The sequence below is a fragment of the Panthera onca genome, chromosome D3, assembly GCF_046562875.1.
Source record: "Panthera onca isolate mPanOnc1 chromosome D3, mPanOnc1 haplotype 2, whole genome shotgun sequence".
Lineage (NCBI taxonomy): Eukaryota > Metazoa > Chordata > Mammalia > Carnivora > Felidae > Panthera > Panthera onca.
This window is the reverse complement of record NC_138350.1, coordinates 87,476,973-87,483,189: the sequence shown is the minus strand read 5'-3', so window position 1 is coordinate 87,483,189 and position 6,217 is coordinate 87,476,973. Positions and strand designations below refer to the sequence as shown.

At 37.9% G+C, this 6,217-nt stretch overlaps 1 long non-coding RNA gene across 1 annotated transcript; it reads left to right on the top strand.

Moving 5' to 3' along the window:
• Positions 1-1,834: 1,834 nt before the first annotated feature.
• LOC144613789 (uncharacterized) lies at positions 1,835-5,674 on the top strand. The gene is made up of 3 exons (XR_013551183.1): positions 1,835-1,917; positions 3,180-3,336; positions 5,401-5,674. It is a non-coding gene; the product is annotated as an uncharacterized LOC144613789 (long non-coding RNA).
• The last annotated feature ends 543 nt before the right edge of the window (positions 5,675-6,217 follow it).

Sequence of the window (6,217 nt, the reverse complement as noted above, 5' to 3'; positions counted from 1 at the left end):
CTCCAGGATCCTCCTCTGATCCTCCAAGGAAAGAGGCGTGTTGACACTCTCTGGGAGCACCTGGCGAGAAGCCACCTGGAAGTCACAGCGGTTACAGGTATTGGCGGAGGCACCCTGGGAGCAGTTTTGCAAAGCCTTCCTGTTTGGGCACCTTGTACAACAATAGCGTTAAGACTCGGCTGGGAGATGATGGGTGCAGGGTTCATAGGCCAAGGAGATGTTGCTAATCCCAAAGCAATCCAAGAAGAGACCTCACAGCGGACGTTAATTTGTCTTTTGTGTAACACTGTAACCAAAATATTGATGATAAAGAGTCATAATTTAAGATTCAGAATAAATGGGTTTGATGTCTGGCTTGCTCTAACGCCTTCCAGTTGTCTCTCGACTCCTAAAATGTGTGCAAGCGAAGGCCAAGGATGAAGGACTTGGGGAAGGGAAAATGCACACCGTACCTCTTGAAAACACACACTCCAATGCACACTCCCATGTGGAGATCTAGCTGTGGGTCTAGATGGAGACTGCACACTGAAATACATTTCTATTTATACATATGTATTTGTCACCCAGGAAGGTTTTTGGGAGAGATATTATGGGAACCAGACAGCTAATGCTTTATGGACAGGCAGTCTGCTTTTATCACATAGAATTCTTGATGTGGTACAAGGTCCAATCCAGTATTTCAGTCAGAGGGCATGGGTCTAAAAGACACTGACATTTCAATATGGCATCAGTTGTTTCTAAGATAGGTATGAACATGGGGAAACATTGGCTTCCATTTTCAAACAATAAATGCAGTGAGGATTAGAGAAATGAAAAAGTATACTTTGATGAAGGCTCTAAGTTTTCCTGGTCTTAGATGGACAGCATAATAGGATACTCAATAATCTAATTAATTTGAATTGAAATGCTATCACATTTTGTTAGGAAAAAAAAAAAAATCAAGAAACATCAACCAAACATCATTTTGGGTATTTTGGCTCTGTGATTAGGAGACACGCTTCTAAGTACGGGCATTGTTTATTAATGCTGATAACACCAACAGCTCGATGCTAGCGAATATTTTTCATCTGTGTCTTACTGCCTTTGGTGAGTTAGTCCTCTGGTCCCTCATTTTTTTCAACCTTCTGTTCAGTGTTCGGTTTCAAACAAGCAGCAAACTTCATTAGCGGATCATACCGCCCTTCGGAGATTGAAAAATATATGAGTACTTGTTATTTTTATTGCTTACTAAAATGTAACGCATATATTTGTTTGTATTTACAGTTTTACTACATACAGGTTGTTATTTGGTTATGCTGTCTAATAAATAAGTTATTGAATCGATCAAGCTAAAAAGACGTATATTTCAGGAGTCTGTTTTATATTAGGAAAACAGCTTCATCCTGTTGATTCCACTCCTGTCATTTATTTATTTACTTACTTATTTATTTCTGTTTTGAGCTGGATGCCAAACTCTCCATTAGGGAGAAGCCATGACAGTCGTGCTGCCAAAGTCATTTGTCACCCGCCGTGACAGCTGTGCGGGTTGTTTGGCTAAGGATCTTTGACGGAGGTGAAGTTCCTGTGTGTGGTCCATAAAAATATACATCATCCAAGCAAAATTTGAAATGTGTTTTCCTTTAATTGGGGAGGAAAGACTGACATCTGGAATATACACCATCTGATCCGTGCTTCCCTGGCTCCGGGCCTCAGTTTCCCCATCTGTGGAGCCAGTTCAGGAACCCCCACACCTCCTGCCCAACTCACGAGGCTGTCGTGAGGTCACAGGGACACTCTGTGAGGTCTACAGGACACCGTGGTGACCAGAGGCATTATGTGGCAGGGAGGGTGTTTCCAGAAAGTGAGATTTTTTTCAATATGCAATTTATTAAAAGTATTTAAAATGAACATCCGACAGGAGGACACTTTTATGTGAAAGTAAGTTTCCATATTCCCCACGAGCTTATTAAAATGGTAGCACTCCAGAAGTTTAATTTGATTTTTAAGAATGATGATAATTAGGACTATGTCAAAATCTATGCATTTTCACACTAACTCAATTCTGAATTATGTTCTTGCACTGTCCTATGTGGCTCAAGCCCACCTTTCTACTCCAGCATGCGATATCCACATTTTACAAAAATATAAAACTAATATTTTTAACACGAGGAAAAATTGAGTTATCAACATTTTGGCATTATAATAGCGAGTGGGTCTAGCTGACAAATGTTAATCGTACTAAAGTGTAAATGCCTTTAAACGATACTATTTTTTAACTTAAAATCTATTCTAATTTGAAATATGACCCTGATTCAACTCTACGTCCTGAGAAACTGTATTTACTATCTATAATTCCTGAACCCTTTTTGCATCTTAATATTTTTTTATTTATGTACTCATGCATCATGAAATTATTTACATTTTCAAAGTTTGTGATTACTATGACTTCTTCAAGCAAAGGTCATAAAAGGCCATCAAATATTGGCATGAAAACTCATGGAATCCTATAGAGATTACATATTTACTTGTTTGGGAAAAAAGTGTTGTAATTTTTTTTTTTTTTTGGAAAATCTAGTTATATCAAGCATCAGAAGAGTTAAAAAAGATACATAAAAGCAAATCAAAACCTTTCCTGAATCCCTAATTTTATTTGTATTAATTGGTATCGTCACATACGCAGTAACATGTATATCATTTGCCCATAAATACATGAACAAATACATCTGATTTTTATCAGTGAATGAAATAAAATGCGTAGATTGGTCACGTTCCCCTGGAATCTGGAACTAGGTGAGGGGAGACCTTGATGAATTCCTTTATACAAGCAAAACAAAAGCACGGGCTGCTTCAGCATGTCTCATACGTAGCAAAAGGAGCAGAGAATAAGCTGTCAATTTGGGTCGTGGTTTTGTAATCTTTTATAAGGAAATGAATATTGCAATAAGATAATGTCAGCGTGAATAAGTAGTGCTGACATTCCTATAGCATAGGAAGTATATAATAATCTAATGCACATGAATGAGAAGCTGTTACATTACATTGAAGGTGGTGTATATAAAAGTTAGAACTCATAGAAGCAGGTGACATAGAATTATTCTAAAGGTTCGTCCGCGCACTCTGTAGAAACACTTGTAAAAAATGTAAAACTAGATTAACCATAACACTACAGTGAGTTTTTCTGTTTTCCGTTGTTTCCATAGGAATTTACTTGTCAAGGGGACTCACACTTTGCTACTAAAATAGGATATTGCAAATATATTTAACATGTAAGATCAAAGCCTATAAGTTCTCATAAGACTCTTAAAATTAATTTTCTTGGCATTTAAAGAGCATGCACACCAAAGAGAGTGGAGGAAGGTAAGCTACAATTTCCATTTTGGTTTTATCATTTTACATTTTTTGTGCTCAGAATTTTTTTTTTTAAAGAAAACACTGTGAAGAGGTTAACTGCTAATGGCCACGTACACTAATCAAGTACGTTTATGTATTCGCCTAGCCTTTTAAGACATAATTTTTTTGCGGGGAGGTTTACTGCCTTTGAAGATGGAGAGCTACAATTCATTCACCTTTAGATATTTTAACTGTCTATTTGTTACCTAGCTCTCTGTGATGTGATTGGTCAGTCCAGTCCTCACCCTCCCTTCAAAAATAGAAGAAACATCTTTTCAAAATTCCTTTAAATTAGATCCAATGAATATCAAGTTTAAAAAAAAAATACGTTTTTGTGTAATAATATTACACCAAAACATGAATTCTAAGTAAATGAGCTTTCTTTCCATTCCCAAACCCAGTAGGGTAACTTGAAATTTGTGAGGGCAAAAGCCGTGTGGTTTTACCTCCCACAGATAATAGGAGCTCTGTTTTGTCCTCCTAAGTGGATTTTGCTGTGGATTTCCATCACCAGAATCACTTAAGTGTCTATAGCCTCATAAATCATCATCTTCAGCAACTCGCCCACATACACTCACTGTGTAGTGTAAATGAGCTCCTTGACAACTTAATTTGGAAAAGAAATCTTCATTCCCTCTTCTTAATGCCTCCAGCAGGAACCCCCCGGGGTTAGGACGCTGCTTTGCACTGGAGCCATCCTAACACAATGGAACCTACTTAGTAATGAGCCACCACCAGTTTTGCGACCCGAAGGCTACGCCTTAACTTTCATTATTGCCCCCTCGTATTTTTCAGGAGTGCTCATTTCTCTTGTTGAATTTGTTCCAGGTGGCAAAAACAAAAACAAAAACAAACCCCGCCCGAGATGGAAAGTGTGGAGAATGTTGGCAATGCACTGGGGATGTGGGACTCCTGAGTATTTTGCTTAAGTCTGTTTGCTCTTAATTTTTCATCTTAAAATGCTTCCCTAAATTTCTTATGCTCTTTAAAGACCAGTAGGATATGGAGCATCCTCCCATCTCCTTGACTTTGTACTATCTATGAGCTTTTATTGTGACTCTGGGTACTTTGCTATGGAACTGACTTAAGAATAATATTTTAAATATAACCAAATTAACCAGAAAAATTGGCAAAGATTCCTTACTACTGAAATTCCTCATTTGCAATGTTTTTTGACGTGGTTTGTTTTTACAATGTTTTGCATGGATCATAAAGATTCCTAACGGCTTTCAAATTAACATTAAAATAAATATAAATATTGAATTAAAATCAATATTTATCTTTGAATTGCTAACATATCTTTTTTTTTTTTTTTGCAATCATGTAATTATTAGGTCATAAGTGGTATACTTTTAGAGAGACGTCTATCACTGAAAAACAAATACAGGACATGAAAATGTGATACTATCATTTTTTTTCATATTCCCAAGCACCATGTAGGGATACTGTAACATAGTTTCGTTCTGGAACTATAAACTTTCAGTGGAAAAGGCAGTTACATCATTGATTAAAAAAATCCATTCTTTTGTGGTCAAGGTGTAGATGTTTCCTTTTCATTCCATAACATTTACATATTGCTCCTTAGGGGCTGGATAGCGTGCTTAGGGATGATGATAGAAAAATAAAGACACACATTGTGTGTGCCAAGAGTTTGCAGTCCTCGCTAAATATATAGCCTGGAGGATATCCAGGGTAAACTCATGGTGAGGGGTAGGCTGGGGTGAGCTTAGGAGGAACCTTAGAAATTGGAATGTGTGTTTACTAAAGTGAAAAACATTTTTCACACATGAAGAGGAGAATGCTCTTTGGGTGTTGACATTGAATACACTGAACATCCATTAATCTTCCGACCAAAAGGCTCCCTGCGACCTCTCCTCCCACGCTGAATGTGGTTGGGTATTTGGCAGACATATGGCAGACTAGGGCTCATGAGCCAACCTTGAACGTACTGAAGTGGAATGGGACAGATATGGGGAATTTCCATTGTTTTAACACATGAAGGTTAAGATATAATAGCCCTTTTTTTTACAGTTTTATTTCTGTTTGCCTTGTGTGGTGAGTTGCTGGAGAAGACAGAAGGCATGCTAGAATTAGTCAAACCCTTAGAAGATGGATCTAAATCAAGACACAAGTAAGGCATGATGTGAAGTCCATCACAAACAGAGCTGGATGGAGGACCTTATCTAGCCTTTTGGCGTATTTTACAAGCTATTAACCCAATGAATACATTGGGACATTACTCAATGTCTAACTTAAGACACAAAAAATAAACGTGCAATCAAATTGCACTGGTAGAAAACATGAATTGTGTGTGTTTTATTAGCTAATCACAAATATGTGTGTGTTTGTGAGTGTGCGAACATTGAATATAAACGAATGGGTGTAGCCACAACTTACCTCTGTCAAAATGCTTCCCATGTGCCTCCAGCTGTGCCAGCACTGAACCCTTGCTATCAGGGAAGAGGGAGGTGATACGGACTTTGCTTTGTACGTGGACTTACTTCTACTAACTCACCTCAATTCTTGGGTCTGTTTCATATTTTATTTCTTGTATTCAATCGTAGGCATCTATTTCTCCAGAAGGTAGAAATTACATCTGGTCTCCCTGACAGACAGAGATTGAGAACTGTTGAGAATAATTAAGCCATCTGGTGCTATAAACCCAACAGAAAGCTATGATCAGTGGATCATGGTCTAATCTAGTCTTCATCCATTGCATCTGAATTACCTTGGCACAAAGGAGTGACAAGGGGCTGGATTTTCAGCGAAGATTGTCACATCTCCCCAGTCATTTAGCAGGCAAAAGGCATGCGTGCATCAGACTGTGATAATTAGGGAAGAAGTATTC